Here is a 17,743-nt window from a genome sequence, read left to right on the forward strand (position 1 = left end):
GCGTGTCAAAGTGAGGAATGATGTCAAGGAAATCTAAAAGAACGAGGAAACAGTTGCAGGAGATTGTTATTGGAGAGCATCAAAATGAGCAAATTCCCTGACCGGGAATCGAACCCGGGCCGCGGCGGTGAGAGCGCCGAATCCTAGCCACTAGACCATCAGGGAGAGTCAAGAGGAGAAAGAACGAGAATGAAAACAATATAACCCAGTAGTCAGGCTCCCACAAATTTGGTCGTTACACCTCGTTATTTCGCATTGGAAAGCAGCCCGGCTTGAGTCTTTGAGTAGTTGTGGCCGAGTGGTTAAGGCGATGGACTCGAAATCCATTGGGGTTTCCCCGCGCAGGTTGGAATCCTGCCAGCTACGTATCCCTCCCTTTTGGCCCAGTGTTCCAGTGATAATGGGTTTCTCCAGGGAGATAACGCATGCAGACATTCCCAACGCTCCTGAATTCCTAGCCAATGCATTGTCCATGTAGGCCTTCTAAATCATTTCCCATGACTTGGAGGTTTAGTCAATGAATTACAGCAAAACCCCTCAAAACTGTCAATCCATCAGCCGGGTCTGTATGCAAGTTGGGATCCTCCGTTTTTATACCAACTGCTACATTGGCAACTGTACGTTGTTCTTTAAAATGTGATGGGGAGCAACAAAAGCGGGCCCCCCTTCTATACATCTTTCAACATTGAGAGAGGTGTATTTATTCATCTTCAGTTCATATAGAATTTGTACTTATCAGCTCAACTGAAGTGTGTCAAAGTGTGGAATGATGTCATGGAGATCTAAAAGCACAAGGAAACAGTTGTAGGAAATTGTTATTGGAGAGCATCAAAGTGATCTAATTCCCTGACCGGGAATCGAACCCGGGCCACGGCGGTGAGAGCACCGAATCCTAGCCACTAGACCATCAGGGAGAGTCAAGACGGGAAGGAGCGAGAATGAAAACTATATAACCCAGTAGTCAGGCTCCCACAAATTTGGTCCTTACACCTCGTTATTTCGCATTTGAAAGCAGCAGAGGCTGGCTGCCGGTCAGCATTCCCTGAGCGAGACTCCTAGCCGCTACAGTATAGGGGGTCTCAGGTCCAACTTTGGTATTCACAAAATGTATAATACAACGATTGCACTTTTGAAAGGTTAAATATTGTTGTCAAATTCATTGGCCTCTCTATAAAACAAGTCCGTTATCTCATTTGAATTCCATTTTCAGTGCAACAGCAACTTTAGTAATAATTCCTAATAATTATTGCGCCTCCTGTAAATGAAACATCCCAGGAAAGCAGCCCACCTCCAATCTTTGAGTAGTTGTGGCCGAGTGGTCAAGGCGATGGACTTGAAATCCATTGGGGTTTCCCCGCGCAGGTTCGAATCCTGTCAGCTACGTGCGCCTCCCTTTTGGCCCTTTCTTCCCAGTGTTCCAGTGATAATGGGTTTCTCCAGGGAGATAACACGTGCAGACATTTCCAACGCACCTGAGCTGAATTAAGCTGATGGACTTTAGCAGCAAGGCCTGTGACTATTGATCTCGTATTATTTGAGTTTTCTGTGCAACAGCTAAGTAAATATAGATTGATGACAATTTTGGCTCCTGTTGTGATCCAAACGAGCGGTTGACCTGCTCCTTATGTCGCAGTCTCTTTTGACTGATGCCATTTAAAAAACTTGGCGCATTCTTTCGGCCAAGAGTTCACATGTGGACTGTCTTTGACGGTGCTTGACGTCATCCCCACTTAGAGGCTTCATATGTCAACGTCCAACTGTTCCGGGACAGCATCCTATGTTCCCGTTGGATGCAGTTTGGTCCCCGTGCTCAACCCCATAGACTCGACGTGCACTGGAGATTACCAGCGCAGGTTCACATCCTGTTACTACGTAAGCCTTAACTTTGACCCTTTTTTCCCATTGTTCAAGTGGAAGGTGGGATTTGCTTCCTAAGGGGAGGTGTTACACACAGGCATTCACGTAGCGCATGGTCTGAAAGTATGGGGTCAAATGGCAGAGTTTGGGGATGAACAATAACAATATGGCTTTGTGGATTCAGATGTGGGAGAAATGTAAACACTCCAAGCCACGAGGACGCCGGTAAATGCAGTAATGTCTCTGGAAGGAGCTGACATTTGAAGACGTAGCTTCAAAGTGTCGGGGGTATATATGGGTGCAGAGCTGCTTGCATAGCCCACGACCCCTCTGTGGGATTCCTAGGCAATGCATTGTCCAAGTAGGCCGTCTAAATCATTTCCCATGACTTGGAGGTTTAGCCAGTGAATTACAGAGCAACAAAAGTGGCCCCCCTTCCACACATGTTTCAAAATGGAGAGAGGTGTATTTATTCATGTTCAGCACATATAGAATTTGTACTCATCAGCCCAACTGAAGCGTGTCAAAGTGAGGAATGATGTCAAGGAAATCTAAAAGAACGAGGAAACAGTTGCAGGAGATTGTTTTTGGAGAGCATCAAAATGAGCAACTTCCCTGACCGGGAATCGAATCCTGGCCGCGGCGGTGAGAGCGCCGAATCCTAGCCACTAGACCATCAGGGAGAGTCAAGAGGAGAAAGAACGAGAATGAAAACAATATAACCCAGTAGTCAGGCTCCCACAAGTTTGGTCGTTACACCTCGTTATTTCGAATTGGAAAGCAGCCCGGCTTGAGTCTTTGAGTAGTTGTGGCCGAGTGGTCAAGGCGATGGACTCGAAATCCATTGGGGTTTCCCCGCGCAGGTTCGAATCCTGCCAGCTACGTATCCCTCCCTTTTGGCCCTTTCTTCCCAGTGTTCCAGTGATAATGGGTTTCTCCAGGGAGATAACGCATGCAGACATTCCCAACGCTCCTGAATTCCTAGCCAATGCATTGTCCAAGTAGGCCTTCTAAATCATTTCCCATGACTTGGAGGTTTAGACAATGAATTACAGCAAAACCCCTCAAAACTGTCAATCCATCAGCCGGGTCTGTATGCAAGTTGGGATCCTCCGTTTTTATACCAGCTGCTACATTGGCAACTGTACGTTGTTCTTTAAAATGTGATGGGGAGCAACAAAAGCGGGCCCCCTTCTATACATCTTTCAACATTGAGAGAGGTGTATTTATTCATCTTCAGTTCATATAGAATTTGTACTTATCAGCCCAACTGAAATGTGTCAAAGTGTGGAATGATGTGATGGAGATCTAAAAGCACAAGGAAACAGTTGCAGGAGATTGTTATTGGAGAGCATCAATGTGATCTAATTCCCTGACCGAGAATCGAACCCGGGCCGCGGCGGTGAGAGCGCCGAATCCTAGCCACTAGACCATCAGGGAGAGTCAAGAGAAGAAACAACGAGAATGAAAACAATATAACCCAGTAGTCAGGCTCCCACAAGTTTGGTCGTTACACCTCGTTATTTCGCATTGGAAAGCAGCCCGGCTTGAGTCTTTGAGTAGTTGTGGCCGAGTGGTCAAGGCGATGGACTCGAAATCCATTGGGGTTTCCCCGCACATGTTGGAATCCTGCCAGCTACGTATCCCTCCCTTTTGGCCCTTTCTTCCCAGTGTTCCAGTGATAATGGGTTTCTCCAGGGATATAACGCATGCAGACATTCCCAATGCTCCTGAATTCTTAGCCAATGCATTGTCCAAGTAGGCCTTCTAAATCATTTCCCATGACTTGGAGGTTTAGTCAATGAATTACAGCAAAACCCCTCAAAACTGTCAATCCATCAGCCGGGTCTGTATGCAAGTTGGGATCCTCCGTTTTTATACCAGCTGCTACATTGGCAACTGTACGTTGTTCTTTAAAATGTGATGGGGAGCAACAAAAGCGGGCCCCCTTCTATACATCTTTCAACATTGAGAGAGGTGTATTTATTCATCTTCAGTTCATATAGAATTTGTACTTATCAGCCCAACTGAAGTGTGTCAAAGTGTGGAATGATGTGATGGAGATCTAAAAGCACAAGGAAACAGTTGCAGGAGATTGTTATTGGAGAGCATCAATGTGATCTAATTCCCTGACCGGGAATCGAACCCGGGCCGCGGCGGTGAAAGCGCCAAATCCTAGCCACTAGACCACCAGGGAGTCGAGAGTCAACAGTTCAGGGTCCCAGAGCTTGGAAAAAGGAAAAATCACACTACCCTTAAAACAACTAAATCACCCTTAAAGAGACAGATTCCTGGGCCAAAGACAGCTGCCACTCACTGTCCATGGAGACTCAGCTTAGTGGCTCATGACCTCCCATCGTGCGAGACGGAGACAAAAATACTCCAACGACGGGACAGGGAGAATTTAAGCAAAGCTGAAGCTTATGGAAATATGCCGGAATGGTGTTCAGCAAGAGCCGGAGGAGAGTCGATCGGGAGCGTGTCCAATCCTGCTGACATCAAAGCACTGTCGGTTTGCAGATCCACATGAATATTTAACGAATCAGAGAACAAGTTGATGCCGTCGTCTCGGTTTCCTGATTGTGTACTTTTCTTGTTTAACACTACGTATCGTAAGTTACCTGGACAATAACTCAATTTGCTTAAACTAATGGCCGACATCGTCGGTTTAGCAGAATATACAACCCTCCAGTCACAGAAACGCATGTCAATAGACCTACTCAACATAACACACCAAAAGTGAATACAACTTTTACACACTGGAGTCGTAGAACAATGGTAAAAAATGTCATGTCTATGCTGATGGGGAACTTTAGGCTCTCCACGACTCTCCCTGACCAGAACATCGTTCTTAAACAGGTGCGCGAGCAAAGGAAGGGCGGATCTTTAAAACAAAGAGATTTTTTTGTGAACATCACAATCTAAAATGACCCTCCTGCGACGTCATTAGCAAAAGGCAGCAAGAGAAGAGCGTTCCCTGAGGAGGGGTGTCAAACCCGGGCCGCCAAACCCGGGCCGCAGCGTGTGAGAGCGCCGGATCTTAGCCACTAGACGATCAGGATCCAGACAAATAGGACCAGGGAATTTGGCTGTGGAGGTGATCCTTTGAAAAAAGGCAAAGAGGCGTTCCTGGGTCTTTACCCGTTTCAGGCAGCGTCAAAAGCAAGTTCCCTGACCGGGAATCGAACCCGGGCCGCGGCGGTGAAAGCGCCGAATCCTAGCCACTAGACGATCTGGAAGGTATTGCCTGTTACACAAGAGGTCACAAAAGTGAATATTATTTTTATACTGTGGCTCAAATTTGGCTTTTCACATTCATACTGTGACGTCCTTCAGTCCTTGTTCTTTCGAGACGCACACAGTTCTCATTTAAGCCACCTAGGCTGAAACTACCAATATGTGTTTAGAAAAACAAATAGGACCAGGGAATTTGGCTGTGGAGGTGATCCTTTGAAAAAAGGCAAAGAAGCGTTCCTTGGTCTTTACCCGTTTCAGGCAGCGTCAAAAGCAAGTTCCCTGACCCGGAATCGAACCCGGGCCGCGGCGGTGAAAGCGCCGAATCCTAGCCACTAGACCACCAGGGAGTCGAGAGTCAACAGTTCAGGGTCCCAGAGATTGCAAAAAGGAAAAATCACACTACCCTTAAAACAACTAAATCACCCTTAAAGAGAAAGATTCTTGGGCCAAAGACAGCTGCCACTCACTGTCCATGGAGACTCAGCTTAATGGCTCATGACCTCCCATCGTGCGAGACGGAGACAAAAATACTCCAACGACGGGACAGGGAGAATTTAAGCAAAGCTGAAGCTTGGACCTACTGCACGCGTGGTGCTCTCTCCCAAAGTTGTGCTAATGAATGTGGCTGCTTGCCTTTTGCTGCCAATCCACAGAAAATACGGGTTCGCCTACAATGCCTGTTACTCTAATTTGAGGAGAGCGTTGATCCACGTTCTGTGCGCAAATAGGACCAGGGAATTTGGCTGTGGAGGTGATCCTTTGAAAAAAGGCAAAGAAGCGTTCCTGGGTCTTTACCCGTTTCAGGCAGCGTCAAAAGCAAGTTCCCTGACCGGGAATCGAACCCGGGCCGCGGCGGTGAAAGCACCGAATCCTAGCCACTACACCACCAGGGAGTCCAGAGTCAACAGTTCAGGGTCCTAGAGCTTGGAAAAAGGAAAAATCACACTACCCTTAAAACAACTAAATCACCCTTAAAGAGACAGATTCCTGGGCCAAAGACAGCTGCCACTCACTGTCCATGGAGACTCAGCTTAGAGGCTCATGACCTCCCATCGTGCGAGACGGAGACAAAAATACTCCAACGACGGGACAGGGAGAATTTAAGCAAAGCTGAAGCTTATGGAAATATGCCGGAATGGTGTTCAGCAAGAGCCGGAGGAGAGTCGATCGGGAGCGTGTCCCATCCTGCTGACATCAAAGCACTGTTGGTTTGCAGATCCACATGAATATTCAACGAATCAAAGAACAAGTTGATGCCGTCGTCTCGGTTTCCTGATTGTGTACTTTTCTTGTTTAACACTACGTATCGTAAGTTACCTGGACAATAACTCAATTTGCATAAACTAATGGCCGACATCGTCGGTTTGGCAGAATACAACCCTCCAGTCACAGAAACGCATGTCAATAGACCTACTCAACATAACACACCAAAAGTGAATAAAACTTTTACACACTGGAGTTGTAGAACAATGGTAAAAAATGTCATGTCTATGCTGATGGGGAACTTTAGGCTCTCCACCACTCTCCCTGACGAGAACATCGTTCTTAAACAGGTGCGCGAGCAAAGGAAGGGCGGATCTTTAAAACAAAGACATTTTTTTGTGAACATCACAATCTAAAATGACCCTCCTGCGACGTCATTAGCAGAAGGCAGCAAGAGAAGAGCGTTCCCTGAGGAGGGGTGTCAAACCCGGGCCGCGGCGTGTGAGAGCGCCGAATCCTAGCCACTAGACGATCTGGAAGGTATTGCCTGTTACACAGGAGGTCACAAAAGTGAATATTCTTTTTATACCGTGGCTCAAATTTGGCTTTTCACATTCATACTGTGACGTCCTTCAGTCCTTGTTCTTTCCAGACGCACACAGTTCTCATTTAAGCCACCTAGGCTGAAACTACCAATATGTTTCTTGAAAGTCCATAAACCTTGGTGATCTCTTGGACCTCCCCTAACTACGCTTTCCCTTCCCCCATGTACACATTGTGGAAAATGTTGAGACCAAGGAGTGTCCTCTGCGCGTTGGTGGTATAGTGGTTGAGCATAGCTGCTTCCCAAGCAGTTGACCTGGGTTCGATTCCCGGCCAATGCATTGCGTGGTGGGCCTTTTGGTATGAGGAATTACTTGGAATAATGTAGCTTTTCTTCCCATAACACCTACCACTGTGGCCTCGAAGGCTCAGAAACTGCAACTCCACGCGTGGTGCTCTCTCCCACAGTAGTGCTAATGAATGTGGCTGCTTGCCTTTTGCTGCCAATCCACAGAAAATACGGGTTCGCCTACAATGCCTGTTACTCTAATTTGAGGAGAGTGTTGATCCACGTTCTGTGCGCAAATAGGACCAGGGAATTTGGCTGTGGAGGTGATCCTTTGAAAAAAGGCAAAGAAGCGTTCCTGGGTCTTTACCCGTTTCAGGCAGCGTCAAAAGCAAGTTCCCTGACCTGGAATCGAACCCGGGCCGCGGCGGTGAAAGCGCCGAATCCTAGCCACTAGACAACCAGGGAGTCGAGAGTCAACAGTTCAGGGTCCAAGAGCTTGGAAAAAGGAAAAATCACACTACCCTTAAAACAACTAAATCACCCTTAAAGAGACAGATTCCTGGGCCAAAGACAGCTGCCTCTCACTGTCCATGGAGACTCAGCTTAGTGGCTCATGACCTCCCATCGTGCGAGACGGAGACAAAAATACTCCAACGACGGGACAGGGAGAATTTAAGCAAAGCTGAAGCTTATGGAAATATGCCGGAATGGTGTTCAGCAAGAGCCGGAGGAGAGTCGATCGGGAGCGTTTCCCATCCTGCTGACATCACAGCAGTGTCGGTTTGCAGATCCACATGAATATTTAACGAATCAAAGAACAAGTTGATGCCGTCGTCTCGGTTTCCTGATTGTTTACTTTTCTTGTTTAACACTACGTATCGTAAGTTACCTGGACAATAACTCAATTTGCATAAACTAATGGCCGACATCGTCGGTTTGGCAGAATACAACCCTCCAGTCACAGAAACGCATGTCAATAGACCTACTCAACATAACACACCAAAAGTGAATAAAACTTTTACACACTGGAGTCGTAGAACAATGGTAAAAAATGTCATGTCTGCTGATGGGGAACTTTAGGCTCTCCACCACTCTCCCTGACGAGAACATCGTTCTTAAACAGGTGCGCGAGCAAAGGAAGGGCGGATCTTTAAAACAAAGAGATTTTTTTGTGAACATCACAATCTAAAATGACCCTCCTGCGACGTCATTAGCAGAAGGCAGCAAGAGAAGAGCGTTCCCTGAGGAGGGGTGTCAAACTCGGGCCGCCAAACCCGGGCCGCGGCGTGTGAGAGCGCCGAATCCTATCTTCTTTCTTTAAAACAAAGAGATTTTTTTGTGAACATCACAATCTAAAATGACCCTCCTGCGACGTCATTAGCAGAAGGCAGCAAGAGAAGAGAGTTCCCTGAGGAGGGGTGTCAAACCCGGGCCGCGAAACCCGGGCCGCCACACCCGGGCCGCGGCGTGTGAGAGCGCCGAATCCTAGCCACTAGACGATCCGGAAGGCATTGCCTGTTACACAAGAGGTCACAAAAGTGAATATTATTTTTATACCGTGGCTCAAATTTGGCTTTTCACATTCATACTGTGACGTCCTTCAGTACTTGTTCTTTCCAGACGCACACAGTTCTCATTTAAGCCACCTAGGCTGAAACTACCAATATGTTTCTTGAAAGTCCATAAACCTTGGTGATCTCTTGGACCTCCCCTAACTACGCTTTCCCTTCCCCCATGTACACATCGTGGAAAATGTTGAGACCAAGGAGTGTCCTCTGCGCGTTGGTGGTATAGTGGTTGAGCATAGCTGCTTCCCAAGCAGTTGACCCGGGTTCGATTCCTGGCCAATGCATTGCGTGGGTGGGCCTTTTGGTATGAGGAATTACTTGGGATCATGTAGCTTTCCTTCTCATAACACCTACCAATGTGGCCTCGAAGGCTCAGAAACTGCAACTGCACGCGTGGTGCTCTCTCCCAAAGTAGTGCTAATGAATGTGGCTGCTTGCCTTTTGCTGCCAATCCACAGAAAATACGGGTTCGCCTACAATGCCTGTTACTCTAATTTGAGGAGAGCGTTGATCCACGTTCTGTGCGCAAATAGGACCAGGGAATTTGGCTGTGGAGGTGATCCTTTGAAGAAAGGCAAAGAAGCGTTCCTGGGTCTTTTTTCGTGAACATCACAATCTATAATGACCCTCCTGCGACGTCATTAGCAGAAGGCAGCAAGAGAAGAGAGTTCCCTGAGGAGGGATGTAAAACCCGGGCCGCCAAACCCGGGCCGCCAAACCCGGGCCGCCAAACTCGGGCCGCCAAACCCGGGCCGCGGCGTGTGAGAGCGCCGAATCCTAGCCACTAGACGATCCGGAAGGTATTGCCTGTTACACAAGAGGTCACAAAAGTGAATATTATTTTTATACCGCTGCTCAAATTTGGCTTTTCACATTTATACTGTGACGTCCTTCAGTCCTTGTTCTTTCGAGACGCACACAGTTCTCATTTAAGCCACCTAGGCTGAAACTACCAATATGTGTTTAGAAAAACAAATAGGACCAGGGAATTTGGCTGTGGAGGTGATCCTTTGAAAAAAGGCAAAGAAGCGTTCCTGGGTCTTTACCCGTTTCAGGCAGCGTCAAAAGCAAGATCCCTGACCGGGAATCGAACCCGGGCCGCGGCGGTGAAAGCGCCGAATCCTAGCCACTAGACCACCAGGGAGTCGAGAGTCAACAGTTCAGGGTCCCAGAGCTTGGAAAAAGGAAAAATCACACTACCCTTAAAACAACTAAATCACCCTTAAAGAGACAGATTCCTGGGCCAAAGACAGCTGCCACTCACTGTCCATGGAGACTCAGCTTAGTGGCTCATGACCTCCCATCGTACGAGACGGAGACAAAATACTCCAACGACGGGACAGGGAGAATTTAAGCAAAGCTGAAGCTTATGGAAATATGCCGGAATGGTGTTCAGCAAGAGCCGGAGGAGAGTCGATCGGGAGCGTGTCCCATCCTGCTGACATCAAAGCACTGTCGGTTTGCAGATCCACATGAATATTTAACGAATCAAAGAACAAGTTGATGGCGTCGTCTCTGTTTCCTGATTGTGTACTTTTCTTGTTTAACACTACGTATCGTAAGTTACCTGGACAATAACTCAATTTGCATAAACTAATGGCCGACATCGTCGGTTTGGCAGAATACAACCCTCCAGTCACAGAAACGCATGTCAATAGACCTACTCAACATAACACGCCAAAAGTGAATAAAACTTTTACACACTGGAGTCGTAGAACAATGGTAAAAAATGTCATGTCTATGCTGATGGGGAACTTTAGGCTCTCCACGACTCCCCCTGACGAGAACATCGTTCTTAAACAGGTGCGCGAGCAAAGGAAGGGCGGATCTTTAAAACAAAGACATTTTTTTGTGAACATCACAATCTAAAATGACCCTCCTGCGACGTCATTAGCAGAAGGCAGCAAGAGAAGAGCGTTCCCTGAGGAGGGGTGTCAAACCCGGGCCGCGGCGTGTGAGAGCGCCGAATCCTAGCCACTAGACGATCCGGAAGGTATTGCCTGTTACACAAGAGGTCACAAAAGTGAATATTATTTTTATACCGTGGCTCAAATTTGGCTTTTCACATTCATACTGTGACGTCCTTCAGTCCTTGTTCTTTCGAGATGCACACAGTTCTCATTTAAGCCACCTAGGCTGAAACTACCAATATGTGTTTAGAAAAACAAATAGGACCAGGGAATTTAGCTGTGGAGGTGATCCTTTGAAAAAAGGCAAAGAAGCGTTCCTGGGTCTATACCCGTTTCAGGCAGCGTCAAAAGCAAGTTCCCTGACCGGGAATCGAACCCGGGCCGCGGCAGTGAAAGCGCCGAATCCTAGCCACTAGACCACCAGGGAGTCAAGAGTCAACAGTTCAGGGTCCCAGAGCTTGGAAAAAGGAAAAATCACACTACCCTTAAAACAACTAAATCACCCTTAAAGAGACAGATTCCTGGGCCAAAGACAGCTGCCACTCACTGTCCATGGAGACTCAGCTTAGTGGCTCATGACCTCCCATCGTGCGAGACGGAGACAAAAATACTCCAACGACGGGACAGGGAGAATTTAAGCAAAGCTGAAGCTTATGGAAATATGCCGGAATGGTGTTCAGCAAGAGCTGGAGGAGAGTCGATCGGGAGCGTGTCCCATCCTGCTGACATCAAAGCACTGTTGGTTTGCAGATCCACATGAATATTCAACGAATCAAAGAACAAGTTGATGCCGTCGTCTCGGTTTCCTGATTGTGTACTTTTCTTGTTTAACACTACGTATCGTAAGTTACCTGGACAATAACTCAATTTGCATAAACTAATGGCCGACATCGTCGGTTTGGCAGAATACAACCCTCCAGTCACATCAACGCATGTCAATAGACCTACTCAACATAACACACCAAAAGTGAATAAAACTTTTACACACTGGAGTCGTAGAACAATGGTAAAAAATGTCATGTCTATGCTGATGGGGAACTTTAGGCTCTCCACGACTCTCCCTGACGAGAACATCGTTCTTAAACAGGTGCGCGAGCAAAGGAAGGGCGGATCTTTAAAACAAAGAGATTTTTTTGTGAACATCACAATCTAAAATGACTCTCCTGCGACGTCATTAGCAGAAGGCAGCAAGAGAAGAGCGTTCCCTGAGGAGGGGTGTCAAACCCGGGCCGCGGCGTGTGAAAGCGCCGAATCCTAGCCACTAGACGATCCGGAAGGTATTGCCTGTTACACAAGAGGTCACAAAAGTGAATATTATTTTTATACCGTGGCTCAAATTTGGCTTTTCACATTCATACTGTGACGTCCTTCAGTCCTTGTTCTTTTGAGACGCACACAGTTCTCATTTAAGCCACCTAGGCTGAAACTACCAATATGTGTTTAGAAAAACAAATAGGACCAGGGAATTTGGCTGTGGAGGTGATCCTTTGAAAAAAGGCAAAGAAGCGTTCCTGGGTCTTTACCCGTTTCAGGCAGCGTCAAAAGCAAGTTCCCTGACCGGGAATCGAACCCGGGCCGCTGCGGTGAAAGCGCCGAATCCTAGCCACTAGACTACCAGGGAGTCAAGAGTCAACAGTTCAGGGTCCCAGAGTTTGGAAAAAGGAAAAATCACACTACCCTTAAAACAACTAAATCACCCTTAAAGAGACAGATTCCTGGGCCAAAGACAGCTGCCACTCACTGTCCATGGAGACTCAGCTTAGTGGCTCATGACCTCCCATCGTGCGAGACGGAGACAAAAATACTCCAACGACGGGACAGGGAGAATTTAAGCAAAGCTGAAGCTTATGGAAATATGCCGGAATGGTGTTCAGCAAGAGCCGGAGGAGAGTCGATCGGCCCAACTGAAGCGTGTCAAAGTGAGGAATGATGTCAAGGAAATCTAAAAGAACGAGGAAACAGTTGCAGGAGATTGTTATTGGAGGGCATCAAAATGAGCAAATTCCCTGACCGGGAATCGAACCCGGGCCGCGGCGGTGAGAGCCCCGAATCCTAGCCACTAGACCATCAGGGAGAGTCAAGAGGAGAAAGAACGAGAATGAAAACAATATAACCCAGTAGTCAGGCTCCCACAAATTTGGTCGTTACACCTCGTTAGTTCGCATTGGAAAGCAGCCCGGCTTGAGTCTTTGAGTAGTTGTGGCAGAGTGGTCAAGGCGATGGACTCGAAATCCATTGGGGTTTCCCCGCGCAGGTTCGAATCCTGCCAGCTACGTATCCCTCCCTTTTGGCCTTTTCTTCCCAGTGTTCCAGTGATAATGGGTTTCTCCAGGGAGATAACGCATGCAGACAGTCCCAACGCTCCTGAATTCCTAGCCAATGCATTGTCCAAGTAGGCCTTCTAAATCATTTCCCATGACTTGGAGGTTTAGTCAATGAATTACAGCAAAACCCCTCAAAACTGTCAATCCATCAGCCGGGTCTGTATGCACGTTGGGATCCTCCGTTTTTATACCAGCTGCTACATTGGCAACTGTACGTTGTTCTTTAAAATGTGATGGGGAGCAACAAAAGCAGGCCCCCTTCTATACATCTTTCAACATTGAGAGAGGTGTATTTATTTATCTTCAGTTCATATAGAATTTGTACTTATCAGCCCATCTGAAGTGTGTCAAAGTGTGGAATGATGTGATGGAGATCTAAAAGCACAAGGAAACAGTTGCAGGAGATTGTTATTGGAGAGCATCAATGTGATCTAATTCCCTGACCGGGAATCGAACCCGGGCCGCGGCGGTGAGAGCGCCGAATCCTAGCCACTAGACCATCAGGGAGAGTCAAGAGAAGAAACAACGAGAATGAAAACAATATAACCCAGTAGTCAGGCTCCCACAAGTTTGGTCGTTACACCTCGTTAGTTCGCATTGGAAAGCAGCCCGGCTTGAGTCTTCGAGTAGTTGTGGCCGAGTGGTCAAGGCGATGGACTCGAAATCCATTGGGGTTTCCCCGCGCAGGTTCGAATCCTGCCAGCTACGTATCCCTCCCTTTTGGCCTTTTCTTCCCAGTGTTCCAGTGATAATGGGTTTCTCCAGGGAGATAACGCATGCAGACATTCCCAACGCTCCTGAATTCCTAGCCAATGCATTGTCCAAGTAGGCCTTCTAAATCATTTCCCATGACTTGGAGGTTTAGTCAATGAATTACAGCAAAACCCCTCAAAACTGTCAATCCATCAGCCGGGTCTGTATGCACGTTGGGATCCTCCGTTTTTATACCAGCTGCTACATTGGCAACTGTACGTTGTTCTTTAAAATGTGATGGGGAGCAACAAAAGCAGGCCCCCTTCTATACATCTTTCAACATTGAGAGAGGTGTATTTATTCATCTTCAGTTCATATAGAATTTGTACTTATCAGCCCATCTGAAGTGTGTCAAAGTGTGGAATGATGTGATGGAGATCTAAAAGCACAAGGAAACAGTTGCAGGAGATTGTTATTGGAGAGCATCAATGTGATCTAATTCCCTGACCGGGAATCGAACCCGGGCCGCGGCGGTGAGAGCGCCGAATCCTAGCCACTAGACCATCAGGGAGAGTCAAGACGGGAAGGAGCGAGAATGAAAACTATATAACCCAGTAGTCAGGCTCCCACAAATTTGGTCGTTACACCTCGTTATTTCGCATTGGAAAGCAGCAGAGGCTTGCTGCCGGTCACCATTCCCTGAGCGAGACTCCTAGCCGCTACAGTATAGGGGGTCTCAGGTCCAACTTTGGTATTCACAAAATGTATAATACAACGATTGCACTTTTGAAAGGTTAAATATTGTTGTCAAATTCATTGGCCTCTCTATAAAACAAGTCCGTTATCTCATTTGAATTCCATTTTCAGTGCAACAGCAACTTTAGTAATAATTCCTAATAATTATTGCGCCTCCTGTAAATGAAAAAAAAATGGTTGACAGCTCCTTTTGTTTCGACCCATGTTCTGTAAATAAGTCTACCCTCTGTTTAGGTCAAGATTTCTAATGTGGAGCTTCCTAGACGCTCCCTGACATTGTGGCCGATGTGTGATTTACGCTGTCAAAGTTCAGTCATCCCAGGAAAGCAGCCCACCTCCAATCTTTGAGTAGTTGTGACCGAGTGGTCAAGGCGATGGACTTGAAATCCATTGGGGTTTCCCCACGCAGGCTAGAATCCTGTCAGCTACGTACGCCTCCCTTTTGGCCCTTTCTTCCCAGTGTTCCAGTGATAATGGGTTTCTCCAGGGAGATAACACGTGCAGACATTTCCAACGCACCTGAGCTGAATTAAGCGGCAAAAACAAATAATGTTCCTGATGGACTTTAGCAGCAAGGCCTGTGACTATTGATCTCGTATTATTTGAGTTTTCTGTGCAACAGCTAAGTAAATATAGATTGATGACAATTTTGGCTCCTGTTGTGATCCAAACGAGCGGTTGACCTGCTCCTTATGTCGCAGTCTCTTTTGACTGATGCCATGTAAAAAACTTGGCGCGTGCTTTCTAGAGGCCAAGAGTTCACCAGCGCAGGTTCACATCCTGTTACTACGTAAGCCTTAACTTTGACCCTTTTTTCCCATTGTTCAAGTGGAAGGTGGGATTTGCTTCCTAAGGGGAGGTGTTACACACAGGCATTCACCTAGCGCATGGTCTGAAAGTATGGGGTCAAATGGCAGAGTTTGGGGATGAACAATAACAATATGGCTTTGTGGATTCAGATGTGGGAGAAATGTAAACACTCCAAGCCACGAGGACGCCGGTATATGCAGTAATGTCTCTGGAAGGAGCTGACATTTGAAGACGTAGCTTCAAAGTGTCGGGGGTATATATGGGTGCAGAGCTGCTTGCATAGCCCACGACCCCTCTGTGGGATTCCTAGGCAATGCATTGTCCAAGTACGCCGTCCAAATCATTTCCCATGACTTGGAGGTTTAGCCAGTGAATTACAGAGCAACAAAAGTGGCCCCCCTTCCACACATGTTTCAAAATGGAGAGATGTGTATTTATTCATGTTCAGCACATATAGAATTTGTACTCATCAGCCCAACTGAAGCGTGTCAAAGTGAGGAATGATGTCAAGGAAATCTAAAAGAACGAGGAAACAGTTGCAGCAGATTGTTATTGGAGAGCATCAAAATGAGCAAATTCCCTGACCGGGAATCGAACCCGGGCCGCGGCGGTGAGAGCGCCGAATCCTAGCCACTAGACCATCAGGGAGAGTCAAGAGAAGAAAGAACGAGAATGAAAACAATATAACCCAGTAGTCAGGCTCCCACAAGTTTGGTCGTTACACCTCGTTATTTCGCATTGGAAAGCAGCCCGGCTTGAGTCTTTGAGTAGTTGTGGCCGAGTGGTCAAGGCGATGGACTCGAAATCCATTGGGGTTTCCCTGCGCAGGTTCGAATCCTGTCAGCTACGTATGCCTCCCTTTCTTCCCAGTGTTCCAGTGATAATGGGTTTCTCCAGGGAGATAACACGTGCAAACATTTCCAACGCACCTGAGCTGAATTAAGCGGCAAAAACAAATAATGTTCCTGATGGACTTTAGCAGCAAGGCCTGTGACTATTGATCTCGTATTATTTGAGTTTTCTGTGCAACAGCTAAGTAAATATAGATTGATGACAATTTTGGCTCCTGTTGTGATCCAAACGAGCGGTTGACCTGCTCCTTATGTCGCAGTCTCTTTTGACTGATGCCATGTAAAAAACTTGGCGCATTCTTTCGGCCAAGAGTTCACATGTGGACTGTCTTTGACGGTGCTTGACGTCATCCCCACTTAGAGGCTTCATATGTCAACGTCCAACTGTTCCGGGACAGCATCCTATGTTCCCGTTGGATGCAGTTTGGTCCCCGTGCTCAACCCCATAGACTCGACGTGCACTGGAGATTACCAGCGCAGGTTCACATCCTGTTACTACGTAAGCCTTAACTTTGACCCTTTTTTCCCATTGTTCAAGTGGAAGGTGGGATTTGCTTCCTAAGGGGAGGTGTTACACACAGGCATTCACGTAGCGCATGGTCTGAAAGTATGGGGTCAAATGGCAGAGAAAAATCATTTCCCATGACTTGGGGGTTTAGCCAGTGAATTACAGAGCAACAAAAGTGGCCCCCCTTCCACACATGTTTCAAAATTGAGAGAGGTGAATTTATTCATGTTCAGTACATATAAAATTTGTACTCATCAGCCCAACTGAAGCGTGTCAAAGTGAGGAATGATGTCAAGGAAATCTAAAAGAACGAGGAAACAGTTGCAGGAGATTGTTATTGGAGGGCATCAAAATGAGCAAATTCCCTGACCGGGAATCGAACCCGGGCCGCGGCGGTGAGAGCGCCGAATCCTAGCCACTAGACCATCAGGGAGAGTCAAGAGGAGAAAGAACGAGAATGAAAACAATATAACCCAGTAGTCAGGCTCCCACAAATTTGGTCGTTACACCTCGTTAGTTCGCATTGGAAAGCAGCCCGGCTTGAGTCTTTGAGTAGTTGTGGCCGAGTGGTCAAGGCGATGGACTCGAAATCGTTACACCTCGTTATTTCGCATTGGAAAGCAGCAGAGGCTTGCTGCCGGTCACCATTCCCTGAGCGAGACTCCTAGCCGCTACAGTATAGGGGGTCTCAGGTCCAACTTTGGTATTCACAAAATGTATAATACAACGATTGCACTTTTGAAAGGTTAAATATTGTTGTCAAATTCATTGGCCTCTCTATAAAACAAGTCCGTTATCTCATTTGAATTCCATTTTCAGTGCAACAGCAACTTTAGTAATAATTCCTAATAATTATTGCGCCTCCTGTAAATGAAAAAAAAAATGGTTGACAGCTCCTTTTGTTTCGACCCATGTTCTGTAAATAAGTCTACCCTCTGTTTAGGTCAAGATTTCTAATGTGGAGCTTCCTTGACGCTCCCTGACATTGTGGCCGATGTGTGATTTACGCTGTCAATGTTCAGTCATCCCAGGAAAGCAGCCCACCTCCAATCTTTGAGTAGTTGTGGCCGAGTGGTCAAGGCGATGGACTTGAAATCCATTGGGGTTTCCCCGCGCAGGTTCGAATCCTGTCAGCTACGTACGCCTCCCTTTTGGCCCTTTCTTCCCAGTGTTCCAGTGATAATGGGTTTCTCC

General features: G+C 47.0%; 25 non-coding genes across 25 annotated transcripts; 11 read left to right on the forward strand and 14 right to left on the reverse strand.

Moving 5' to 3' along the window:
* Nucleotides 1-93: 93 nt before the first annotated feature.
* Nucleotides 94-165, reverse strand: trnae-cuc (transfer RNA glutamic acid (anticodon CUC)). Its single transcript has one exon. It is a non-coding gene; the product is annotated as a tRNA-Glu (tRNA).
* Nucleotides 166-284: 119 nt separating this feature from the next.
* Nucleotides 285-366, forward strand: trnas-cga (transfer RNA serine (anticodon CGA)). Its single transcript has one exon. It is a non-coding gene; the product is annotated as a tRNA-Ser (tRNA).
* A 476-nt stretch (nt 367-842) lies between these two features.
* trnae-cuc (transfer RNA glutamic acid (anticodon CUC)) lies at nt 843-914 on the reverse strand. Its single transcript has one exon. It is a non-coding gene; the product is annotated as a tRNA-Glu (tRNA).
* Nucleotides 915-1,301: 387 nt separating this feature from the next.
* Nucleotides 1,302-1,383, forward strand: trnas-uga (transfer RNA serine (anticodon UGA)). Its single transcript has one exon. It is a non-coding gene; the product is annotated as a tRNA-Ser (tRNA).
* A 1,276-nt stretch (nt 1,384-2,659) lies between these two features.
* trnas-cga (transfer RNA serine (anticodon CGA)) lies at nt 2,660-2,741 on the forward strand. Its single transcript has one exon. It is a non-coding gene; the product is annotated as a tRNA-Ser (tRNA).
* A 484-nt stretch (nt 2,742-3,225) lies between these two features.
* Nucleotides 3,226-3,297, reverse strand: trnae-cuc (transfer RNA glutamic acid (anticodon CUC)). Its single transcript has one exon. It is a non-coding gene; the product is annotated as a tRNA-Glu (tRNA).
* Nucleotides 3,298-3,416: 119 nt separating this feature from the next.
* On the forward strand, nt 3,417-3,498 carry trnas-cga (transfer RNA serine (anticodon CGA)). The gene has a single exon. It is a non-coding gene; the product is annotated as a tRNA-Ser (tRNA).
* A 484-nt stretch (nt 3,499-3,982) lies between these two features.
* On the reverse strand, nt 3,983-4,054 carry trnae-uuc (transfer RNA glutamic acid (anticodon UUC)). Its single transcript has one exon. It is a non-coding gene; the product is annotated as a tRNA-Glu (tRNA).
* A 1,315-nt stretch (nt 4,055-5,369) lies between these two features.
* Nucleotides 5,370-5,441, reverse strand: trnae-uuc (transfer RNA glutamic acid (anticodon UUC)). Its single transcript has one exon. It is a non-coding gene; the product is annotated as a tRNA-Glu (tRNA).
* Nucleotides 5,442-5,915: 474 nt separating this feature from the next.
* On the reverse strand, nt 5,916-5,987 carry trnae-uuc (transfer RNA glutamic acid (anticodon UUC)). Its single transcript has one exon. It is a non-coding gene; the product is annotated as a tRNA-Glu (tRNA).
* A 1,121-nt stretch (nt 5,988-7,108) lies between these two features.
* On the forward strand, nt 7,109-7,181 carry trnag-ccc (transfer RNA glycine (anticodon CCC)). Its single transcript has one exon. It is a non-coding gene; the product is annotated as a tRNA-Gly (tRNA).
* A 1,727-nt stretch (nt 7,182-8,908) lies between these two features.
* Nucleotides 8,909-8,981, forward strand: trnag-ccc (transfer RNA glycine (anticodon CCC)). Its single transcript has one exon. It is a non-coding gene; the product is annotated as a tRNA-Gly (tRNA).
* A 788-nt stretch (nt 8,982-9,769) lies between these two features.
* On the reverse strand, nt 9,770-9,841 carry trnae-uuc (transfer RNA glutamic acid (anticodon UUC)). Its single transcript has one exon. It is a non-coding gene; the product is annotated as a tRNA-Glu (tRNA).
* A 1,121-nt stretch (nt 9,842-10,962) lies between these two features.
* Nucleotides 10,963-11,034, reverse strand: trnae-uuc (transfer RNA glutamic acid (anticodon UUC)). Its single transcript has one exon. It is a non-coding gene; the product is annotated as a tRNA-Glu (tRNA).
* A 1,122-nt stretch (nt 11,035-12,156) lies between these two features.
* Nucleotides 12,157-12,228, reverse strand: trnae-uuc (transfer RNA glutamic acid (anticodon UUC)). Its single transcript has one exon. It is a non-coding gene; the product is annotated as a tRNA-Glu (tRNA).
* A 381-nt stretch (nt 12,229-12,609) lies between these two features.
* trnae-cuc (transfer RNA glutamic acid (anticodon CUC)) lies at nt 12,610-12,681 on the reverse strand. Its single transcript has one exon. It is a non-coding gene; the product is annotated as a tRNA-Glu (tRNA).
* A 119-nt stretch (nt 12,682-12,800) lies between these two features.
* Nucleotides 12,801-12,882, forward strand: trnas-cga (transfer RNA serine (anticodon CGA)). The gene has a single exon. It is a non-coding gene; the product is annotated as a tRNA-Ser (tRNA).
* A 484-nt stretch (nt 12,883-13,366) lies between these two features.
* trnae-cuc (transfer RNA glutamic acid (anticodon CUC)) lies at nt 13,367-13,438 on the reverse strand. The gene has a single exon. It is a non-coding gene; the product is annotated as a tRNA-Glu (tRNA).
* Nucleotides 13,439-13,557: 119 nt separating this feature from the next.
* On the forward strand, nt 13,558-13,639 carry trnas-cga (transfer RNA serine (anticodon CGA)). Its single transcript has one exon. It is a non-coding gene; the product is annotated as a tRNA-Ser (tRNA).
* Nucleotides 13,640-14,123: 484 nt separating this feature from the next.
* trnae-cuc (transfer RNA glutamic acid (anticodon CUC)) lies at nt 14,124-14,195 on the reverse strand. The gene has a single exon. It is a non-coding gene; the product is annotated as a tRNA-Glu (tRNA).
* Nucleotides 14,196-14,728: 533 nt separating this feature from the next.
* Nucleotides 14,729-14,810, forward strand: trnas-uga (transfer RNA serine (anticodon UGA)). The gene has a single exon. It is a non-coding gene; the product is annotated as a tRNA-Ser (tRNA).
* Nucleotides 14,811-15,766: 956 nt separating this feature from the next.
* Nucleotides 15,767-15,838, reverse strand: trnae-cuc (transfer RNA glutamic acid (anticodon CUC)). The gene has a single exon. It is a non-coding gene; the product is annotated as a tRNA-Glu (tRNA).
* A 119-nt stretch (nt 15,839-15,957) lies between these two features.
* Nucleotides 15,958-16,039, forward strand: trnas-cga (transfer RNA serine (anticodon CGA)). Its single transcript has one exon. It is a non-coding gene; the product is annotated as a tRNA-Ser (tRNA).
* An 871-nt stretch (nt 16,040-16,910) lies between these two features.
* On the reverse strand, nt 16,911-16,982 carry trnae-cuc (transfer RNA glutamic acid (anticodon CUC)). The gene has a single exon. It is a non-coding gene; the product is annotated as a tRNA-Glu (tRNA).
* Nucleotides 16,983-17,606: 624 nt separating this feature from the next.
* trnas-uga (transfer RNA serine (anticodon UGA)) lies at nt 17,607-17,688 on the forward strand. Its single transcript has one exon. It is a non-coding gene; the product is annotated as a tRNA-Ser (tRNA).
* The last annotated feature ends 55 nt before the right edge of the window (nt 17,689-17,743 follow it).

This window comes from Channa argus, chromosome 21, assembly GCF_033026475.1.
Source record: "Channa argus isolate prfri chromosome 21, Channa argus male v1.0, whole genome shotgun sequence".
In the NCBI taxonomy this organism is placed as follows: Eukaryota; Metazoa; Chordata; class Actinopteri; order Anabantiformes; family Channidae; genus Channa; species Channa argus.